At 37.1% G+C, this 23,992-nt stretch overlaps 1 long non-coding RNA gene across 1 annotated transcript; it reads right to left on the reverse strand.

The window, feature by feature from the left end:
• Positions 1 to 664: 664 nt before the first annotated feature.
• On the reverse strand, positions 665 to 19,252 carry LOC116719597 (uncharacterized). The gene is made up of 3 exons (XR_004339228.1): positions 18,763 to 19,252; positions 9,783 to 9,790; positions 665 to 1,014 (listed from the first exon to the last, which is right to left on the reverse strand). It is a non-coding gene; the product is annotated as an uncharacterized LOC116719597 (long non-coding RNA).
• Positions 19,253 to 23,992: the final 4,740 nt, after the last annotated feature.

The following is a 23,992-nucleotide window of genomic DNA, read 5'->3' on the forward strand; positions in this document are numbered from 1 at the left end:
CAAGAGATCTCAAAAGCAATTTCACGTTCAGTCTTGACGCTTAATTACATTTCCAAGGTGCTGCTGACTACCTGGGGAGGTTTTTTTTTTTTTTTTTTTTACAGCAGAACCTGGAAGAGGAGGTGACTTGTGTCCCCTGAGCGCAGACTGTGCTCTGAAATGGAACACGGGTCCTGAAAGGTGCCATTAGCGGCTCACTGAGATGAAATGGTGTCAGCCTTTGTCTTACCACATGAATGGATTTAATTTGTGTGATCTCCATGTCCTCAGAGCAGTGGAGCAATCAAAGGTAATGTTGATGAGGCTCAAGGGCACCCGGCAGTGCGTTTTTACAGCGCAAGTAAAGTACGCTGAGAATGAACAAGCATTTTTCTTTTAAAGGCTGAAAAAATAAACCCAACAAGATTAACTGATAACTTGTAAAGACCAATAAAACACTTACTTCTCTACCCAGTCTGCTAAAAAGCTGTTTGTTTATTGATTTTCATTTGTAATACCTCAGTGTCAATAGCTGTTATTGACTATATAATTGTACAATTTAACAATTCAAAAATACATTTGCCTGATGGATACACACCAATTCAATCTGGAGAGACTCAGATGGAAAAAACAGCGATTAAAAAGGTTTAATGACATGCATGAATTTAAAGTTCTTTGGCGCTCGGGCCCCGGCTGAGGACATTGAGCTGTGAATTGCGATCAGCTCGGATGAGCATTCCCGATGTAGGTTAGGAATGTCATCCCCCGGGACCCGACACTGGTGGTGGGGGTCGGTGAAGGATGGGAGCCTGAAGAGTGGAGGTGGAGAAGGGGTGGAGGAGGGTTGAGCGCAGCTGGAAAGCGGAAGATGTCATGGATGGAGGTCCTTATCAACTGGGCCTTGGTCGGTGATTGGACGTGACGTGGCTTGGTCCAGCGTTGATAGGTCGGCGGTGATGAGCGGGACACGCCGACTGGATGATGCAGGTGGGGCTAAAGAGTCTTCCAGTTTGAATTTGCGCCTAGGCTTCATTTCTGCAAAATGGTAGGATGAGGTGTTTTTTTTGTTTTTTGTTGGCTGTATCGAAACAAGTTTATTTAAAAAAAACTGCAACGGAAACACTTTTTCTGCATCACACGAGTCACATGATCAACAACCGGATGTTGCTACTGGTGGAAATGACGCAGAAGACGGCAGGAAGTAGTGCTTAATAACTGATTGCGTGAACAAACTTATTAGTTGTGTTTCTTATGTAATAGAAACCCCGCAATTGTGAAATTGTTTTTCCAACATTGACAAAGTTTTGTGCACATTTGCTGTGGAAACACAGCTACTGACCTGTGATGACTGTCTGAGATCCCTCTCTTCTTTCACTCAACGCTTGCAGTAAAGTTTTACGACAGGATAAATTCTAAGTTCCGCAGTCACTGTGTAATTTTGGGCTCTATTAGTTCAGGATGTCTATCGAACAAGAAGTCAGGTAGATTAAGGACAAACAACCCAGATATTTTTTCTACCTATTTTATAGAAGAAATTTAACTTTTTTCAAAAACGATAATTTTGCCCTCTAGAATTATAGATGTAATATCCTTCCTTTTCGCATTTCTGAATCTATTTATTAGTCTTTTGAACTGATGTGAATTTTTTTTTCCCACATACACAAGCAATTTATGTCACCTGTCTGTAAATTATGCCACTCCATTCTCCTCCTTAGCAAAAGTTGGAAGAAAACTTCAGTCATTTGTTGTTCAACAATACTTGAATACATTTTTCAAAAATGGTTTGGTTGAGCATTCTTCACCCAATTGACCTATACTTAGTCACAATACAACACTACAAGCTTTTGAAATCTGCGCCTAAACATTAACCAAAGTGGAAGCAAATTAAAATTGCTATAACTAACAAAAACTAGCAACCACACTCTAAAGACTAATTAAAACTAACCGAATTAGACAAACAAAATCACAGCACAAGAAAACTAAACTAAAATGAAACACCCAAAACTATTACAAGCCTGCTGACTTTCATCTATCAGAGATGAAGCAAAGCTGCGAGACTCACAGGTCTCTTCAAGGTCGCCTTCTGTTAGAGCAATAAAGGAGCAGAAAACAACAACAGAACAACACTGGATTTTATTTGACCCTTACTGTGTCAAAACAAAGCTTCCCTTAAAGTCAGCAGATTTCCCACATTGTGTGAAAACTCCTCTGGAAAAACCAACATGAAATGAAGACACTGGATGCGTTTCTGAACTGGAAGGAAGCGGTGCCGATAAAAAGAGACTGGAGCTCCGGCTTAAAGGAAAATGAGTTCGTTTGTTACACGGAATCAAATTAAATTTGTCAAACCTAATTTATTTGCATTTTGTTTAACGAGACAACTTAATAAACTTAATATGTTTACTTGGATAAATTTGATTACTTGTACCAAATTAAGTAACATATATGTTTTAAGTTGCACCACTTGTTTTCTTTTTTCAGTTAGTTTTTAGTTCAGTAGACTGGGTGAGAAGGCACCAACATGTGATATTTGGGAATACGTTAAAATGTCAAAGCCTTTGTCAACAACCTGAAGTTGGGATACATAATATTACATAAATGGGTTAATGTTTTACTGACAAACACAGCAAATGTTCCCCTTCTCTTTTGGGAAAATGAAATTGAACTATTGTTGGGATGAAGCAAAAAAAAAAAAAAAAATCAGTTCACATCTCATCACCTCAATTATGAATTCTACTTCAAGAGCTCAGATTCAGGATCAGCTCTCATAAACCTCACAGACTTTGTACATTATATCAAGCATAAAAACATGCAAACCAGATGAAAGTCAAGAGTCAATTCTTTAAGAAACAGAAAACAATCTAGCAAACACATGGCCTCAAAGGTGCATTAATTTTCTGCTGATCATCTACACTGCATTGGTAGAGATTCTTAGTCATCAAGAACATAATATACCCAAGACTTCTAAAGAGGAAGTATTATGTATTTTCCATCTACACTATGATTTTATAGCAGAATCAAGTACTTATGCTAACTGAAGTTAAAAATGCTGCATACATCAAATATAACATAAGGGAAATTTGACTTAGTAATTTAACACCTTGAAATTGGGCCTCTGTCTCTTTAAAAAACTCCTGCTTTTTCTGAAACTCCGCCTTCAGAAAATCAGCACAACATGACTCCTCTATTATCCCTTTAACAACATTTCTACCAGCATTGCAGCAGATGTGCAGTTCCAGCAGGTGTTTGCCAATTGCTACTGGCTAGTCTGAAGGAGCTGAGTAGGGGAATTGCAAGGGAGGAGTTTTTAAAGAGACAGAGGCCCAATTTCAAGGCATTAAATTATAAAGTCATTTTTTTAAGTCATGTTTGATACATACAGAATTTTTTAGCAACAGAAAGTGACATAGTTATTTGATTGTGTTATAAAATTGCTGTATATACCTAGTAGATACACAGTAAAGCCCCTTTAAATGAAGACTCAGTAACCTCTCACTGATCTGCCCTCTGTCCAGTTTGTGGGTCGAAAATGCAAGCTTGTCCTTCTGACAGTTTATTTTCTCCCTGCCTACAGCCAGAGGAAGATCACTGCTGTCTGCCCCCCCCCAAAACAAGCTTCTCCTGGGAAGATCATGCCACTCTGCTTTTCCGCAGCACGTCAGTGTGCGAGGTCTGTGTGTGAGAAAACTCGTCTCCTTAAATGTGTGCGGGGAATGTTTGCATCAAAAGAAGTTTACATTGCCTATGGGGCAGGAAGTGATGTCTGTTAATGCTGTCACTAAGGCAATCACCCATGAAACATCCTCCTCAGACACAGCAAGTCACAGATGCTGTGAAAACTTCTAGGCGGGTTCTGGGAATTTGTCAGCCTAAACCGTCATCAGTGCTGACAAGGTCTGCACCAACCAGACACGGTGCTGGAGCAGCTGGGTCATAATTATCTGGCCTCGGCCAAAACGGCCCTTCTAATTTCAGCTAATCTAATTATTTCATTTTCCTTTGGAGTTAATAAAGTGTTTCTGAATTTGAATTGAATATAATCTATTACTGCTCCCTGCACCATACTTGGTGCAATGTTGGAGAGAAGATGAGAAAAATAAATAACTGCAAAAATAAAAATATTGACAAATAATTTGTTTAATCATATCTTTTTGTTATGTTTTTTTTTTTTCAAATTCTATTCTGTTTTTCAATCATTATTATAAAATATAAGGTAAAATGTATTTTTTGAAATATTATTTGTCACTCGTCTTTCTGATTGGCTGCCAGTCAAATTCATCAAGTTGCTATAGCAAAGTTAGAAAGTGCAAAATGGACAAGTTTCTGACAAGAACCACAGCAGCTCTGCTGTGGAGGACTCTGCTGGAAAAACCTCAGTACTCTCAGGGAACTAAGATCAGAAAGGATGAACATTTATGCCAAAAAATGCAATAATTACTGAAAAGTGAATAAAAGTAGGAAAAAAACAAACATTCTAAAAGTTGATGTTGCTTTACATATTTTGCAGTATAGTCTGTGGATATCCCTGGTCAGACGCGTGCCACCGCAGGAAGAAGGAAGAGCAAACAGTACCAGCAGTAAACTGTTACATTATGCAATTTTTTAAACATTTTATTCCCTTTTCTTAAAAAGAAGGTTTATATAGATTTTTTTTCACCCACATCCTTACTAAGAAATGTTAAAGTGATTATTTACAGTCTTTACTTAGTCAGGATGAAGTAAAGACAAGACGTTACATCACAAGCATGTTAACAGTTTAGTTTGTCATAAAACATGGGGTTGTAACATTGTTAAAATGTATTTATGTAGTTTCCAGACAGAAGTGATTCCCTTCTACATGTATGAGAGTCAGTGTGTGCTCAGTGCTCCTGCCTGATGTTACCAACAGAAATGATTGTGACAGCCAGATGCTAATATCAGATGAGCACAGGTAGTTTATGTCTGCAGCTTCTGGATGTTAATCAGAGTTTGTTGAAAGGGAAACTGTCTGCCTTCCTGAACGTCAGACAAACTGAAACTACAAGGTGAGCTAGAGGTGAAAACATTACAGTGAAGACACACACACACGCCCCCCCCCCCCCCCCCCCCCCCCACACACACACACACAAGAAGAGGTAGCAATAATTAGCACAATGACATCAAACTGGACATGGAAGCCTATTTTTAATCATCTATTATTCAAAACTCACCAACAAAAAAACAGTTTAGAAAATATTTTTAAAAAATTGAAATACCTGAGAAAATGGAAAAAACTTCTTTGGAATTAACCAATCAGCAGCGACTGGAATAATTGGGAAGGAGGTTGACCTTCTGAATTTCTGGATGGAGAGAAAGTAAAACAAATTAAAAATAGACAATCAATTATTGAATAATTCGAAAGATTAGTTAAGTAGTTAACTTGTAAGCCATCAACATTGAATCTGCTTGACATATTGCTCAGTAGCAGCCCCAAAAATGGGTCCTGCAGCATTTCTGCTAACAAGATCATTCTAATCACATGCTATATATACAATATATATATATCTATATATATATATATATAGATATATATATATCTATATATATATATATATAGATATATATATATATATATATAGGCAGAAAATCTCCCCTGTAGGTTTGGTGTTCCGACTCAATGCTCAATACTTCTATAACCAGAGCGCCCAGGACAGTGCTTTTTAGTAGCACTTCACTGTTATATTGTTTCAAAAACCATTGTTATTAATTGCAAAGAATATTTATAGGAAGATATAAGTTGGGGGTAAAAAAATAAAAATAAAAAAAGACAGAGAAATTTGTAATTGCACTCACGGTGCCAAAATGTCCAAAAATGGCACATTTGGAATGTTCGCCTGAAATTTTATCAACCAATATCTTTCTAAAATGTCTATGCTTCATTCCTTTGGAATGGAATTTGGTACAGTAAGTGGTCACAACCTTTACTGTGGATTGCTAGAGCTCCTGGGTTTCCACTGCATGCTTTTAAGGAAAAGCCACATTACATAATGTATTCCATTAGAATTTATTATTTTTATTCTTTTTTTTAGTGTGTGCCATATGTATTTTCTCTTACTCAGTAAAACAAATGTTGATTTTTAGACTTCTAGAATATTCTCTGGAATATTACCTTTATTTTGATACCTGAACCAGTCAACTACAGTACACACTGTCGTTACTGAGATATATGAAATTCAATTTGGGGGTGTCATTTTCGAGAACTCTCCAAAAAATATATAAAAAAGAGGCTCTGTTTATGTTAAACTAAAAGTACTTTGTGAAAATAACATCCTAAAAACAGCAATAAACATATTTCTATCTTGAAATGGGTTTTTTTTTTTTTGGTTTGATGAAATGTTTTAAATGTCATATCTACATACATCATAATTGACAGAAATAAATCATATATATAATAATATATAATATGTTTCACTTAGTGATGGAGTTAATGAAATAAATTCACTTTTATATAAAGTTCAAATTTATTGGTTGACTGTAAATGTTGTTTCAGGCTTGGTGATTTGTTTAGGAGTGATGGAAAGTCAGATGAACTGAAACTTCTTCATTCTCCTGAGAGTTTTCATGCAGGCGGGTTAGAAAGTTTCACAAAAAAACCAAGACAAAGTCAGGATCACCCCCACAGAGCAACTTCATCCACCCAGTGACATTAAGAATGCAGAGACAATAATATCTGACGTCACAGAGATCAAGAGGAATAAGCAGCGTTCCTCACATGCACACGACATGAAAAATGGAACCACTTCAAGATGAAGCGGCTCACTGGGCTTGAAAAGAAGTGAATGCAGAGAATGTGGGTTGTAGTCCAACCCATCCTTAGTTCCCAGCTAAAGAGCAATGCATCTTTCTCACTGTAAATGAGGCCAGGAGCAAATTAATGACAAACCTCAAGATTAACTGCTCAGGAATCCCCCGATGAAGCATTCCTCACTCTGCCTCCTTCTCCAGCCTCCTGAAGGTGGGAAACTGGGAAGGAAGTTGATTTAGTCTAATTAACAAATGAGCACCGAAACCTGACCTCTTCTTTTCCCCCGAGACGAGTTTTCGTGTTTAAAGCAGAGTTTGGGTGAGGAATTCTGACCGGGAGCCAGAGCCGGAGAAAAACAATCCGCTGAGTAACATTGTATAAGCCAACAGTCCTTTAACAGCTGATTTATTGAGAAGAGCCAGTATTCTGCCCTGAAAACAATGTGAGTATTTAAGGAAAAGCATTTAATGATAACTTCATAAAATGATGTGCAGCATTTTCTTTTTGAGTTGACGAATTCTGCCGCAGCTAAACAGCTTGTGCAAGGAAGATAACAGAAAAGTAACTCAGTCCTGTGACTCTATTTGTACTTCAAATGTCAATAGCAAGGTGTGAAATTTTAATGAGAACAGAAAGCAGAAAACTTGTGACTCCAGGAGTTTCCACCCTAACACGTTTTTCATTTTAAGGGTCTTTCCATGGGTGTAGGGAGGACCAATCCTGGCATGATTAACACACAAATTAATAAATCACTCAATAGAATAATCCCATGGCCAAAAAGCAGGTAGACAACTAAATTAGTGTCCCATTAAATACAAAGAAAACTATAAAAATAAGAGATTTATTATGTATAAATGTATATGTTGATTTCATTTTTTAAGTGTTGCACTCTATCGTTAAGAGCTTTTTTTTTTAAACTGATAGTTTTCAGTCATATTTTTTTTTCTTGAATGCTACATTTTTCTTTGGTTCGCTACATTTTCATTTTCCAAGCCAGTTTTTCACATTTATTACCACCCAAATATAGTTGACATGTTTTTCCCTCTAAACATCTATCATTTCTCAAACTATTTTACAATTGTGGCCAGTGGTTCTGTGTGGTGGTCTGTGGGACGACATCACCGTCTCATCTTCTCGCCTGTTGGCCGAGGTGTAGCCTGCAGGAAGGAGCTGCTGAGTTTGACTCTACATGCTTTGGAAAACAAGTAGCAACAGCTAACATTTGCAATGTTATGGAAATGATCTTGCCATGGCCTCAGAGCCTTCATTTAAGAGCACATTTCAAAATAAACATATATACATTAGACATGACTCAACTCAAATTTGTGTTCTCTATTTAATGCCTTGAATTGGATCTCTGTCTCTTTAAGAAGAGCCTGCTGTTTCCGACTGTCTGCCTTCAGAACGTCATCACAACCACGTTTCTCCATTAAGCCTTTAACTACATTTTCAGAGGCAAGAGGCTGAGTATTCCTGTGTGTGATGAGCCTAGCAGACTTCTGTTCTACCAGGTGTTTGCTAATTGCTGCTGGCTAGTCTGAAGGAGACGAGTGGGGAAGGTAGAGGAATATTTCTTCTTCAGCTGATTTTGATTCATGTCTCAGGTGTAAAATCTATTTAATTGCTTGCAATCGTTTATTTCACCTGGGCACTCTCAGGGCATAGCGATTACAGTGATCATGACAAAAATGAAATCTTGGAAGTATCTTGGAACCCTGAAATTCTCAAAGGGAACACTTTTAGCACCTACTGTAAAAAGAAAACATTTGTATCCTGAATGCTGATGGTAATCACCACTCAGGGGAAGAACTGGAAATAAACAGACTTTAAAAGAAAAAGGCAGGGATATTGTAGACTATATTTATTCGCCCTCATTTCCAGTGAATGGTTCCCACCATTGTGGCAAATAATATTTTTTGTAAACTGAGAAAACTCTGTGCAAAATCCTGTTTTTATATTCAGAATACAAACCTAATGATTAGAGAACATTCTACATTTTAATGTGTCACACCCCGAGGTTATGAGCATTAGTACATTAACTCTGCAAATTAGACAAATCCTCCTCATTGTTTAATGTGGCTGCGGTGCACAAAGTAATCTGCAACCTGAGTCGGCTTTTAGGCTGGAGGGGAGCCAGAGGAAGAAACCAGGGACCCATTTTTACATTAAAAGAAAAATGATTTATTGGCTGTCAAGGAAGAGCAAATACTTCTTTTGTTATTCTAGAAGTGCATCAGAAATGACTACAGTTCATATTTGTGAAAATGAAATGCAGTTACTATATATTCCAATGATTTAATGCCAGCATCATCTAACAGTGAAATCATTTTGTATCAAAAACAATCCAAATCATTTCTAGAAGCACAAATATAATCGGTAACATTGTTTTTGCAGTGTTACACAGTGTACTGATATTTTCAGAAGCACAGGGCTACCTGTGGCAACGCAAAGAATTTGGAGGCTTTCCTCCATTTTCAATATTCCATTAACTTTGTGCACTGAACCACCACAACCACCGACAGCAAAACAGACTCTCAGCATGATGCAGCCATCACCCTGCTTGAGACTTGGAAGTCTTCTTTGGGTCTGAAAAGCTTCAGCTCGATTCATCCAAACACACTCTCTGCTGTTGTGGCTAAATTACTCAAGTTGTGTTTTCTCTGGCCATAAAACGTTTTGTCCAGATGGAAGCTGTAGCGGCCAGCTACAAATAATTTTTCATTAGCCTCTCTTTCAAATGCTAAACAAGCTTCACTTTGAGCAATGACACTGACAGTTGTTAGCTTGAGTCATAGTTCTATTTCGGTTATTCCTGAATATTCTAACCAATCTGGTTTCCAATCTTGGTATAGTTTGGCTTAGATAGAAGAAAACCAACATATTTAAACCCACTCTACCATTTCAGAATGGTCAGATGTCCAGTTAGAATGATATCAGAAGTTTGTTTATGGCTACAAGTGATATTTCAGCCTGTATGCATAATTTTGACCCAGATAAAGTAAAGAATAAAATGTGAAATGAAAATTGCCTTATCACCAACCTATTCATCTTCATTTAGATATTTGAACTTATCATACAGGTTTTTTTTATGTATGCAGAGGTTGACAGCTGATTTGTCATTCCTCGAAGCAAAGAAGCTCACAGGCATTTTATTTTTATTTTATTTTTCATAACCAGAGCTAAGCACTCAGCTGTAGTCTGAGATGCAAGTCGTTTTCCAGAGCACATTTATTTGAATACTTTAGTGATTGAAACTCTGGGAAGAAAGGAATAGCGTAGCCTAGCCTAGCCTAGCCTAGCCTAGCCTAGCCTAGATGAATTATTATTATTAGCAGCAAAACAATAAGATTCTTGGAATGTTAGAAAAAGAGACATCTGGACTTCAAATCCACCTACTGTACAACCAGAAACGTAGTGAATATTGGACAGATGTTTTAGGTTAGCTTCCAAGGAACTAATTGACTTTCTAAATGATAGTCAGAAAACACTGAACTGTACCAGCATTCATAGCAGGGCTGCAAGGATCTTGAATATGGATTCCGAATCATTTCGTTGACGTTTCCACTCATTATCTTTAGGTTGCAGTTGTTCCTTCTACTTTCTCAGACAGCCAACATAACATCATTTAACAGAGTTCCCATCGCTCCACATGAGCCTTAGGCCACATTCTGGTATTATTTGGTGTCTTACAGACTTTTTCTCAGCAGACCTGGAGGAGGTTATGGGCCCTGCGGCTGCAGAAGGCAGAGAAAGACAAAAAAATAATAATCTTGCTGTCCTTGAGAGCAGAGTAGCTGAATTAGAACAATGTACAAGAATAAATGACATCATTGTTACTGGACTGGCATTGAAACCACAGTCGGATGCGAAGGCGGTTGTTCCTGAGAATGACGAGGAACCAAGTGAGCAGGATTCAAACTCGGTGGAGCAACAGTTAAAAAAAAAATTCTGGTCAGCAAAGAAATAAAACTTAACAAAGACAACACTGAGGCGTGCCATCTGCTGCCGAGGAGAATTCAGTGGGAATATCCAGAGATATTATAATGAGCTTTGTTACCCAGGAAAAACAAACAGAACTCTTGAAACAAGGAAGGAAACTCAAAGGATCTGAATAAACTCCTGACAGTACACTACACTATTCAGATTGTTATAGTGAATAATAATCTGATTATTATTCTGATTAATAATCAATTAGAAAACTGAGAGACATTTTTTTCTATTTATACACATTTATAACAGGAGCATGTACATTAAAGCATAAAGGCTGTGTATGTAAATTCAATCACCAATTCAAAGACTAAGAGTTTGTAAAGATTTCAAGGCTTTAAATCAGGAAGTAAAATTTCTTCTGAGACACATTTCATTAATACAACATTTTTATAACTACTAAAGTTAACATAGTTACTTGATTATGCTATAAAATGGAACTATGTGCCTGGAAAATACATAATGCTGCCCTTTAACTTCTTGATGGAGAAAACTCTTAGATTAACTGTTGTAATGTTATTTTAAACTTTAAAATTCCTGTTCAGTGTTTCAGGAGTTCAGGAGAAGAACATGACAGACATGGTCAGATATAGAAACTAATCATCTACATGTTCATAATCAAAAATTACATTGATTATATTGATTTTAATATTCAGGGTTCTGCAGTTAAAATCTCTGCTCTTTGTCTGTCTTACTCATTCACATTTCAGCTACTAAGTCATGTTGATAACATCGTACACATTATGAGGCAATTAATCTCACTGTCCAAAATTACTGAAGGTGAAGGTGATCATGTCAACATTGTTCATGTATTTAATTTGCTGTTGATTAAGTCAGAAAGATTAACAAACCTCGGGGCTCAAGTAAACTCCCTCACAGTGTTTGCCCAGTTCAAAATATTATAACCAAACATAAATGGACAAAAAAAAAAGAAAAGTGTTCATTTTAATTAGTGTGACAGCGAGACTTTAGTAGTTTTCTGATTTTAAATGTGATATTGTAAAGCCAGTCGCTTCAGCTGACACATTTCCTAAGCATACACTTTCATGAGAAGCAGTACATGTTCCTCAGGAAAACAAGCATGGAATGGAAATTTAAACATACAAAACAGTAACATAGCAAAATGATAATGCCTAGAAGAATTACAGGTTTGAAAAAATGTAAATGAAAGGATAGTTTCTGCTCTGACTAAAGAGAAAGGTTCCTGATTTACAGATAAGACAAATAGGTCTTTATCTCTCAGGCACTATTTCACTGTTTCAATAGAGAGCTGATAATAGCAGCACAACAAACCACCAGTTTATAATGTTGCCAGCAGTCATATAACATTTTGTCTCTCAGCTTGGCTGAGCTAGACAGCAGAGTGTGTTGAGGATACTAATAGCGTCTCTGACACTCCCGATTATCCAGTTGATGAAAAAACGTTGTCAGACTTTGCCATATGTCGGCATCTCTGAGCCTCAGCAGGAGCTTAAAGATGCAAAGTCACACACTCCTACCAGGTGAACAGCTCACCTTTTGTTGCAAGGTGAATGCGGGAACATTTCCCAGCATTCACTCTGATAATGTCTGCCCGGCCCTACTTTTCCATAACTCTGTTTATGCACAGAGCAACCCAACAATAAACTGACATTGGAAAATAATAACAACCCAGAGATTATTAGACAACAAAGACAAAAAGAGAGAAAAATCATGGCATTATAAAATTCTTGTAATTCGTTTTCACCTTTCCATTTTCTCAAAAAATGATTTCGTTATTCTGCCGTTTTTCTGATACATGTTACTTAATTTCAGACTTTTTAAGCATGCCTGAACATAGCGGGAGTTTCTATGGAAATCTAATAATGGCACGATGTTGCAAAAATGTAATAAGAAGTCACACAGACACACATGGACAGGGTCCAAAGCTCTCCCAGTCCTTCCTAACTCATCACTGTTACTGTCTCCACTGCTTGCACTTCCTCACACTCATTCCCCAGCTTCAGGCTCCTCTCTGTGCTCCAAGCAGCCTGCTGTCACTCTCTTTACACCACAGAGCAGCACTGTTTCCCAGCCGAGCCCCACAGCGTTGAGCAGCACAGCTTTCATTCCTGCGTGACAGAGGGGGTGACAATAGAGGCGCCAGGGTGGTAATGGAACCAGAGACACCAGCTCTCGCTTCCAGGCCGACAAGAGCACAAATGACCAGCGTAAGACTCTCCCCTGGAGCCAGCTCAGGCTTTCTGCAGCCAATGCGTTCTTTTCATTGGGAATTTTTGAGTAATAAAAAGGGGTTTCTGGGAAAATTATGCTCTTCTTTAGAGCGTCATTTATACAAGTGTTGGATTAATTCAAAATTTTCATTGTTTGTTCAATTTTAATCTTTGGTTAACAAATAGGTTTATAAGATGCCTAAATCAACAAGGATCATCAAATGACAAACTGCTGCGTTGGCACCGGTTGGTGGAATCATTCTCAGTATCTGCGTTTCCATTACAAATGTGCACAAAACACACTTTCCAGGTGAAACTAATTACATTGTGCTTTCAATATATTACCATTTTGGTAACACTTTATTTGATGGGGTATGCATAAGACTGACATGACACTGTCATAAACATGAAGAAGTCTTTATGAATGTCTATGACTGTTGTCATGAAGTGTCATTTGGTAAATAATGACACGTTTGATGCAAAGTTACCTTATAAGTTGGATTAAAAGTTCAGTTTTTTTTTTCTTTTTTTCTTTTAACCAATTTCTGTAGAAATAACCGTCTTTGTGTTTTTAGCCAATTAAAGCTACAGCTTTGGTCTTGGAGGGACAAGTAGTAATGTTTAAAATCAAAGTTTTTATAGCTTTATATTATGCTATATTGTTGTCCCCTCATCAAAAACATACCTTTGATTCGTTCATAGATGTTTGAGGAATCCTTTAATCCCATGGCTATAAACCATATAGTCATGGATCAGTAAAATTAAGAACATTTTGGACAACCTTTAGCATCCTCTTAATTAGACTGTCCTACAACAACATAATGTTTATCTGAAGCAAACAGAATCAGACCATATGATGGATGTTGTTTGATGTTTTGACAAGAAAATTGGGTTTTTGTAAGAAATTGTTCAGTTTGAAGAAATAACCCGAGGTGCTATGATAAGTGACTGAAGTATCGTACTAAAGTGGGCTCTGTTCTCTAAATTGCTCTTACGCACTTGGTGAACAAAACATGGTTAAAAGACCAAAATGAACAAATGCCATTAAACTGTTTGTGAACTCATAACAGATCATTTGAAAGAAAGAAAAAATTCTAATGAAATGGTTCCAGAACTTTGAGGAACTTTGTAGTGAAACACAAGAACCTTTATTGTTGTCCCAAACCGAAGGTAAAGCTTGTGGCTTCTACAGCTCAATAGAAGACAGTCAACAACTGTCTTCTATTGCTGTACCTGCAATGAAATTAATAATAGCTGCATTTCTTTGTTAATGTACCTTTTCTCTTGCTCTTTTCTTGCAATTTTTATTTTTGCAACCGAATAGGGATTTTCATTGCCAACAAACAATTTCTATTCACTCAAACTCAGCAATTGTTTTACACTTTCTCTCCTCTCAGAAAAACGGTCTGAATGCGCCTGACATTCTGCCATCCCAAATGAATACAATTAAATGTCTTTACCTGCCCAACACATATTATTGTACCTTTTGGTTATGCTTTTAAAATTAAGTGACCGTTTAGAACTAATTAACCTACTTTATAAAATTATTAGCATTCATGATTGGATCAAATACCTTGGCTTTGGCAAATTGCTGCTTTCGCTCACAAGAAATCCAGTCTATCCATGGTCTAACTTTTTTAATAGTTTTGTTGAACATTCAATTAAGCAAATTAGTTTTCGCTAAATTTAAATACACTGATACCTCAATAAATGTTGAATAATGAGAGATGACTCTGATTCCGTCATTTGTAATGATCAGGTTCTATGAAGAAACTCATTAGACCTCATGTCAGGTCCCTTTCTGAAATTATTCTAGTGGTTTTAATAATCACCAGCAGTCATTTCCCCATTGTAACACATTGTCTTTGCCCTGTGGCTGTTACACAGAGCTCAAAAATATTTAAAATTCATTAGCTAATAAAAAAAGTGATAATTGTTCATTTGGATGTTGCTATGTTTGGAGCTGTTTTAATCAATTCCTCTGATGCTAAAAGATCAAGACTACCTGTGGCGTTAAAAAGGCAGCATCAATTAGATGACTTTTCAGCTGGATTTGATTTAAATAAATTAAAAACCAAACTTGCAACGGACCAAGCCTGAATGTGTGATTTCTTGTTAGACACACTTAAACATGGTGCAGTTTCATGGCTTCAACTACAACTTATTTAGTTTTCTTTAGATACATTCTAACCACATTCCGGTCTCAAATGTATCAAGTCTCAGTCATTATTCAGTTTTTAATAATAATAATAAAAAAATTGTTTTCAATTTGATCCTGAAGTCAGCAAATTTACATGCTAAATGTCATTCCAGCATAAATGCAAGAATGAATGAATTAATATTTATGTACTTAATCCAAAAATCAGGTTCAAAAGAATGAGATGGAAAAGGAACAGATTTTAACCATATTTATCATTTACTGAGCATTAAAAAAAACTACAAACATTGAACTCTATGCTCTTGAAGCTTCTGCTGCCCACTGAAATGATCCCTCCCTGGGTGTTGAGCCACTGTCTTTTGGTAATAGTGGAAGTGTTTAAACTGAACCATGATATTTGACTTAAATCATAAATCAAAGATTTTGCCTGGTGAAAAATTGATAGAAAAATTGCTCTTAGCAAAAACAAGAGTGCTTTATATAACATCCGCACTCTCTGGTTTCTGTCATGTTTGTTTAAGTGTGAGGTTCTAGTGTGTGAACCCAACTGTTGCTAATCATGTTTGTTGCAACACTTGAAACGTTTGGTGAAATACCAAAGCCGTTACGTTGGATCAGTGAGAGAAGAATCCGATTAGTGGAGCTCAGAAGGTAATGAGGTGAATGTGTGATTCAGAAAGGTTTCATACTTAAAGGTTGAAGAGTAATGTCACATTAGGCCCTGCGGACACATGGGCAGCTGGATTTAACAGTCAGTTTTATATGGCCACTCAGGAAGGCAGATGATGAGCTTCCCAGGTGAGAAAAAGGTGCACTAAACCAAAGTGTTGGTTGGGTCAAGAGCTAAACTCTAGGTAAGCAATGCCTACCAAATGAAGAAAACCAAACCCAGAATCATCCAGGATCATGATGCTCGTAAAGATAACACACACACAATGCTGAATGAACCACTTTAAAGCTGCAGTAAGTCATTTTTACAAAAATATGCTTTTTACATGCTTGTTAAGTGTCACCATGTCATGACAGTGTATGAGGCAGATAATCTGTGAAATAGTAGCAAATCGGAGCCAGGAGGAGGGTCTTAGGGCTATCAATCAACCTCTTGTACTCACTGCTAAATGTGCTAATGGCAGAGAAACAACTTGTCTTTTCAGAAAACTTTTATCTGCCGTCATCGGTGGCCATGCTAACTAACCTTAGCATTCCTAGCAGGTTCTGTTGTGGTGAGCCAGATATAACGTAGAGGAAAGAAAGAGGGAGGATGTCAGTGACGTGTACATGAGGGTGATTGACAGCGCTAAGCCAGATCCACCTGGCTCTGATTGGTTGTATGAGATTATCTGTCTCATACTGTCACAACATAGTGATAATTTTAGGAAATATATACAAAAAAATTATTAAATAAAAGTTTCATACTGCTGCTCTAATTGGCATTTGAATACAACATGGTTGTCTTGCCATTCCTACTTTAAACTATAAAAAGTGCTAAAAGAATTATAACAGGTAAGAAGTCAGTGAAAGCACATGGCTGATGCACCATAATGTTGTGTTTGTTTAATAATCCTCTGGTCTCTGTTTAGAAAAGCTTTTCTTTATTTTTTTGCTTATGACAGAAGTTTTCTTTTCATGGTTTTAGAACTCTTTTAGAACTCCAGGTTATGATTTCATATTAACTAAAACTTTTGGTTTGTTTTTGACTTAGTATGCAAATGTAAAATTGTCATTGTAGCTTCTTAATTAGGCAACATGAAGCGTGCTGGCTGGGTATTTTTTTTCTTCTTGTTTTAGGTCAAATTCTTCGAAAAACATCAAAACGAACATTTACTATTGCTTGAAATCTAAGGAGCCCTGTGGAAAAACCTATTCTGACTATAAATCTTTGTACATACATCAATTCCCTTTCAATTCAGTTTATTTATAGAACTCCAGTTGACAACAAATATCATCTCAAGGGACTTTACCAAATAATTGAATCTATTTGTTAGTGAAAAAGCAACAGAGCAGCATCTCCTCCAGATTTCCTCAGCTCATCCTGCTATCAGTTTAATATTTGTGCTTTGCTGTCACAACGTCATTCATTATATATTTTCCATTACGTCACATTCTCCCATAATTTAGACAGATGTTCTCATATCCTTTAACCATCCCTCTAGATGTTTTTCTTCAAGTTGGCGAGCTGATAAATCAGAGCAGAAAGCTTTTAGTATTTCGTAAATCACGGGTCTCTCCATGAATTGCCTGGTTAGATTAAGACATTTAAAAATGTGGGGTTTATGTTGTTAATAAACAAAGACATTACACTCTGAACCCTTTCATGGTAATTATCGCAGCAGAGCAGAGGAGACAGATTTGGTGTGTTTTTATTCATGGATTAGCAAGAGCTCAGGGTCTCAACGCTGAATAATGGCTTTCTAATGACAATATTAACCTTCTGAGCAGGCAAAAGTGCCTAATGCCTCCTTGAGAGCTGTAATGTCAGAGGTCAGGTGCTCTCATAATGGGAAGAACTATCACAGAAATGTGTGTGTGGTGATTTCTGGAGAGAAAACTTATGTAAATAGAAGTATATGTTAATGCAAAGCTAAGTATATTTCTCTGATTTTAGTTTGCTATCAGTTTTAGAAGGCTAGACAGTTTTCTGCTGTTTGATTTACAAATTGGTACAGGCTAATAATTATACAATCATATAAATATTAAACATTATACATATAAATAAATTCTATTCTATTCTACATGTCAATTTTACTATTTAAATATGCATTCCACACATTAAAGCACCCAAACGTCTTAAACACATTAACTGTCATGAGAATAACAGTGTCCTCTCGTTCCCATTGACTTGCATGCACGTGTTTCAGGGTGAGAGTTAAAGGGTTAAATATAATAAATGTAGATTTTTATGTTTTTTTTTCTTTCACAGGAACAAGCTCAGGTTTTCATTGGTAGAAAAAAATGTAAGCATTTGCTGCTTTTATGAACTGTTAAAATTCACAGCAAGTCCTTCTTGCAATACAGCAGATAAAGAAAAATGTCCCAGAAATTGAATGATGCAGAAGATACAGATCTACCCTTTTTTTAACGGATTATGAAAAGGCAGGAGTTTTTTTTTATTATTATTATCATTTTTATTGCTGTAGCAGTTTGTCAGACCTGTAGGTCTGTAATATACCTGACTTATTGTCATGGACACATACAACTAGGTCTTTGTCAGGATGAATTTTAAACCTTGTGATAAGGTTTTTGCTACAGTTAGCAGTTTGCACAATAAAAAGTATTTCTTTAATATATGAAAATAAATTATAAAAACTCAGTAAAAAGGGCACTAATCTATCCATCCATCCATCTATACATGTGTATGTATACATACAGTACATACAGTATGTACATGCCCACACGCACACCCCCGCATACACACACCCCCACACACACGCACCCCCACGCCCCCACACACACACACACACACACACACACACACACACACACACCCCATCGTGTTTTCATGACTTGTGGGGACTTTATATTGACTTCCATTCATTTTCTACAGCCTAACTCTGACCCTAACCCTACCCATCACATATCTAATCCCTAACTCAAAAACAGCACTTCCTCTCATGGGGACCAAGAAAAGGTCCCCACAACCCCACATTGTAGATAGAAATAGGTTCCCACATGGATATAAAAACCTGGTACATACACACGCACACAAACAAACATATGGCTTCTGTTTTTACTTTCAGCAGCAGACAGCAGATGTCTTGTACACAGAGCAGTATTCCAGTATTCATGTAGTTCTGTAGCACTGATGCACAATCAGTCTGAATACTGAACACCTGGTTTCGACTGAGACATCTCCATGCGGTAAGGATACAATTTCTCTTGTGCTGAGACATTTGAAATGTACTTGTCAGGTCAGGAAGGTGCTGCATTTGAAGAAAATCCAATTGTAAGGTGATGAAAGTGTGCCTAATTTAGATTCACGACAGAAGGGTACAATCAGTTTCTCTCTGTTGTGAAAATGTGAGAGGATGCATGGAGCGAAAGGTGACATTTTACATAAACAAATAAACTGAATTTCTTGGGAGCTGCATCTTCCCATTTTTTTACCCCCTAAACAGATAAAGCCACAGTTCCCATTATGTACAAATGCCAATGGAAAGCAATATTCAGCATAAAGGACAGAAAAAAATACATTTCTTTGCTAGCTTAAACACACAAAGAAATTGGTTGGATACCAGAATCAGTGGGGCATTGGGGCTTAAGGTGACTTTGTGTCACTAAGTCACAGTTTCTTTAAAGTAGGCAAATTACTTATTCGCCCTGAATCTCATTAATTCAGTCTAGTCCACCTTAGAATAGATATGCACAAGCTTTGAAAGATTCTATTAGTACTTTGGAATTTATAGAATTTATAGTTGTTGACTTTCTTACTTTTCTCGAGTAAGAATATTGGGCTCAATCAAACTTTTTATTTCTTATTGTGCAGCACTGCATAAGTAGAAGAACTGTTGCTTCGTGTCTGGATTCATATTCCCATTATTTACCAAAATTAATGTAGCATTCTGCTGGCTCCAACCTCACATTTTCTATCATCATAACATCTAACTCTGCAGGACAGCGAATAAATCGAGGAAATTCATTTCCTGCCGTACTGTTCCACCCACAATGGTTACCTTATTTTTTAGCTGTTTAACTGCGATCCAAGCAGACAACTGGAACTGATCAGTGAAGCTGAACAAAAATAAATGTCTATAATAAAGAAAATCGGCTTTAGGTTTACAATTAAAAGTAGGTATTAACATATGATCAGGGGTTGGAGAAAAGACATGTAATCAGGAAAAACAAAGTGAGTATGTGCTCCGCTTTGTGTTTTTTTTTAGGATCAGTAGTTTCAGAATTCATTTGGCAGATTTTCTGAAATCATGAGGTGATGGCAAAAATGAGTTTGAGGCCTGAGGTGCAGTTCATATCTCATGCTCCTAAAAGGATTTTGGCGAAAAAAAAAAAAAAAATCACCACCTCTTTCTTCCCAAAAGATGTTTTAGGCAAAAAAAAAAAAATAAATAAACAAAACAAAACAACATTTGGTACACCCAATGTAGCCATTTAATAAATCGTTAAACGATTAATAAATGACTCCAAGTGCTTTGTCGGGCTGCTTGATTTCCTCAGTGCCCTGTGATGAACTGCCAAACTATCAAGACATATAACTCTGGAAAAATGAAGAGCCCACTGCACTGAACCCTGTTGAAATCCTCATGGTTATTCCACCAAATATTGATTTCTGAGTTCAAACATGAGTATTGCTGTTTCTAAATGAATTCAAACTTGAGATTATTTAAGGTCTGAAAGGACTGCATCCTTTTGGTTACTTTGACCATTTCTCTTTTTCTGCAAATAAATACACAATTTTTGCTTGGAATTTCAGAGACATGTTGTCAGTAGTTCATAGAATAAAAGAACAAAGTTCACTTTGCTCAAACATTTACCTCTGAAACATAAAATCAGAAAAACGGATAATATTAAGCGGTCTCTTAATTTTTTCCAGACCTGTATACGAGGTGCTTAGATGATGTTAAACATAACTTTGCTTTAATTATTGGAATCATAATTTGCAACAGATAATTTCCTCATCATAACAGTGTAGTGTTTTGCTTTGGATGTCGACACAAATGATCCACAGCACAGCAATAAATGGAAACTAAGGGGGTGGCGTGTCAATGAATTATTAATATCCATGCTCTGCCCACTATATGGTTAATGTTTCACATTGAATGGCCTGAATAAATTTGTGCTGTTTTACACAGCAAAAACAACTTGCTCACCAAACATTAGTATGCTCAATGTTCTGTCTTTCTGCATGGAGGTAGATGTGCTCTTTTTTTTCCAGGAATCATACAATATTTAAATTTCCTGATAAGGTCAGTCAAGTTTTTTCTCTAAAAGCTTCAAGAGCCACCAAGCTGCCATAGCAATGACCCTCCATTTCCTGTGCTAAATGACTCGAATTAATTTTTTCCACGTTGTCATTACAAGAGAAAACGACTCGTCCACAAATTTTTAAAACGCTTTGCTTCCTTTGTTGTAAATGTAACCGGAGGGACGCCAGGAGATAACACATTTTGATCCTTTAATGAAATTGTGCAGGACCTCACTGTCATGCCTTTGTAATTTGATCTAGAATCAAGATATGACGCCACCTGTCACAGAACTACACCCCTTCTCCCCCAAACGCCTCCAGCACAGTTTTTGTGTGCAGCATGTGTTAAAGATTAAAAAAAAAAACCAAAAAACATCTCTGTCTGAAATTGTGCCGACAGCTGCTTAATGTGATATTTGGTGTGGGTAATAGGTAATAAGTGAAGCGAGGTAGCCTCCAAGACCTGTGGTTGAAGCCTGTGAGCTTCTATAAATGGAGGGAAATGAGTGTTTAGTGGTGTGTAATCAGAGGGTTTTAGGGAGGACATGATGAATAATTCACATGATTCCTCCCTCCACTGCCATGGACACAAACACACAACTATTCATAGGGTTTAACTAGAACTCTGCAACTCAGGCTCTGTTGAAAACTACTCCTGCCTCAGTTTGTTGGGAACAATTTGGATTTATTTGGTTATTTTTAATTATTTATGTCTGTGTTACTCTGCTATGTTTTTGCAAGTGCCAATGAAAGTAAATAGGAACAACTATAAAAAGAAAAACTGTCTCAGCACCAAGTCTCTGCTGAATCCAAATAGAAAAGGATAAAACAGTTTTGCCAGAGGGAGGAGGACTAATGGAGACCAAAAACCAGTCAAAACGTTGTGAGCCCCATAGCGCCCCCTAGGTGCATTTCCTCACACTTCTAAGCTCTGTGTAGTGAGTTTTTTTTTCATGTAGGCTAGTTGTGGTCTACACAGTTTATACTCTGTGTCGACCAGAAGAAATATATAATAGGGCAAAACTTTCTTACATGTTTATAATCCATGCATTTAGTTTATATAGAAAAAAAGCAACAATTTACCGAATACGTTAGGGAGGGGATTTGGCAGGGGTGTTTTGTAAAATCCCAATTTTGGAGTTTTATATACTGTTATGATGTCATTCCCTCATCAAGAACATACCTGCAGTGTTGCCTTGATTCTTTCATGCATGTTTGAAAGAATCAAATCTCCCTCTGTTACAATGCGAGTGTCGGAAAGAGCAGGAGCTTCTTAAAGAGACAGAGGCACAATTTCAACGCATCAGTTTGTGAAGTCAAATTTCTTTTAACTTTTATTTCATATGTAGCTACATCATTTTTGCAACAACTGAAGGTAACATAATTACTTAATTGAAGTACAAAACGGCACAGTGTGCCTGGAGAATACATAATATCAAACTATACAAACAAAACATTTAAAGACAATTTTAGCCACAGCTTTAAATTCTGCGATGTACGTCTAGTACATTGGAGAGTTGGTATTTTGAGCCGAAAAAAGATGGGCTGTCAAAGGAAAGGTCAGTGGGAAGGTCATTTTATTCACCATCAGGGACCCAGGAGGGAGGCGAGTTGGGACTGCATGAACTGACAATCAGGTGGGATGGTAGCTAAGTGGCCTCTGCAGGCTGAGTACAGAACTCCGTACGGCTGCGGGGGCTTTGATATGAGCAGCGAGAACAGAGTGTAGGAGGAGAGAAGCAAAGGACAATTAATTACGGTAGAGTCGAGGCGCATTCTGGATGAGCTGCTTTTACTGATGGGGAGTCTTCTGGGAGGATGTCGGAGAGGCAATTGGAGCAGCCATAGCAAAGAGATGATGAACTAAACAATGAGCCAAACAGTGGAGGTGGACGATGTGCACAATGTGCATTAATTCTCTCTATGTTAAGTATTTTGCCATAATTTGTTTTGAAAGTGTGAAAAATATGTAACAGGATACATTCTTCTAATAAGCTTTTACGGATCGAACTAAACATTTAGGTGTTTAGTGTTTACTTTTTAATGGTTAGAACAATAACAAGTAAGGACTTTTTTATGTCTATGCTAGAGTCCAATCTATGTAAAACCTCAAGTTAAAATAAAACATTCTTAAGATGGAATATTTTTAACGCTCCCACACACTCGGGCGTACTGTGTGTATTCTGTGGAACGTGGGTCTGCATGCACACTGTCTGTAGAGGGTTGAGGTTTAGTTGAGCGTGCAGATTGCCTACATTCATCATGATAATTCCTTCATTTCCCACAATCCAAATGGATACTAGTATGTTTGATGAACTAGTGGGGGGTCTAACCCCATTTAGCCCCCCACGGCCTTCAGTTCTGCATTTAAACAAAGTCAGGCTTCTTTTTTTTTCTATGAATGTGGATTCTAATGATAGGACATGGACAAGATAAAAAAAATGAAAAATAGTTATAAAAATCCCTCTGGTCAGAGCACTCAAGCTGCTTATCTGGCAGTTTAGGTTCACCTTTAATCATATCAGAAAAAGATGGTATTTGATGATAAAAGAGCAGATTTTCTTACCTTTTAAGGTAAGAAAATCCCTTATCCCTTGTAGATTTTACAAGGGAAATTATAAAATCTACAGTATATAAAAAGAATAAGAGAATTATTTGTCTTTATTTTGATAACTGAATTCAGACAATCATGCAAAATTCCCTTTTTGCATATTTTTGTACTTCCAATTGGGTCTCCACTGCTTCTAGAAACAGTTTCTGGCAATAAGTTAATGTTTTTTGCTGTGTGGAAAACGAGTAATTTCAAATCCTCCTGATTATTACATCACAATCGGCGGGCACTGCCCTGTAACCTTCATGCAGGTAGAGCTTAAACATCAACACGTTTGGACAGCTGGTCTTACTGCTGCATGCCCCGTTTAATGGCTGCTGGAAAAACAAACGTTTACTACGTCGTTGATAGTTGTGCAATATTCTTCAGTTTTTCTGCTTTTGGG

The sequence above is a fragment of the Xiphophorus hellerii genome, chromosome 5 (assembly GCF_003331165.1).
Source record: "Xiphophorus hellerii strain 12219 chromosome 5, Xiphophorus_hellerii-4.1, whole genome shotgun sequence".
NCBI lineage: Eukaryota > Metazoa > Chordata > Actinopteri > Cyprinodontiformes > Poeciliidae > Xiphophorus > Xiphophorus hellerii.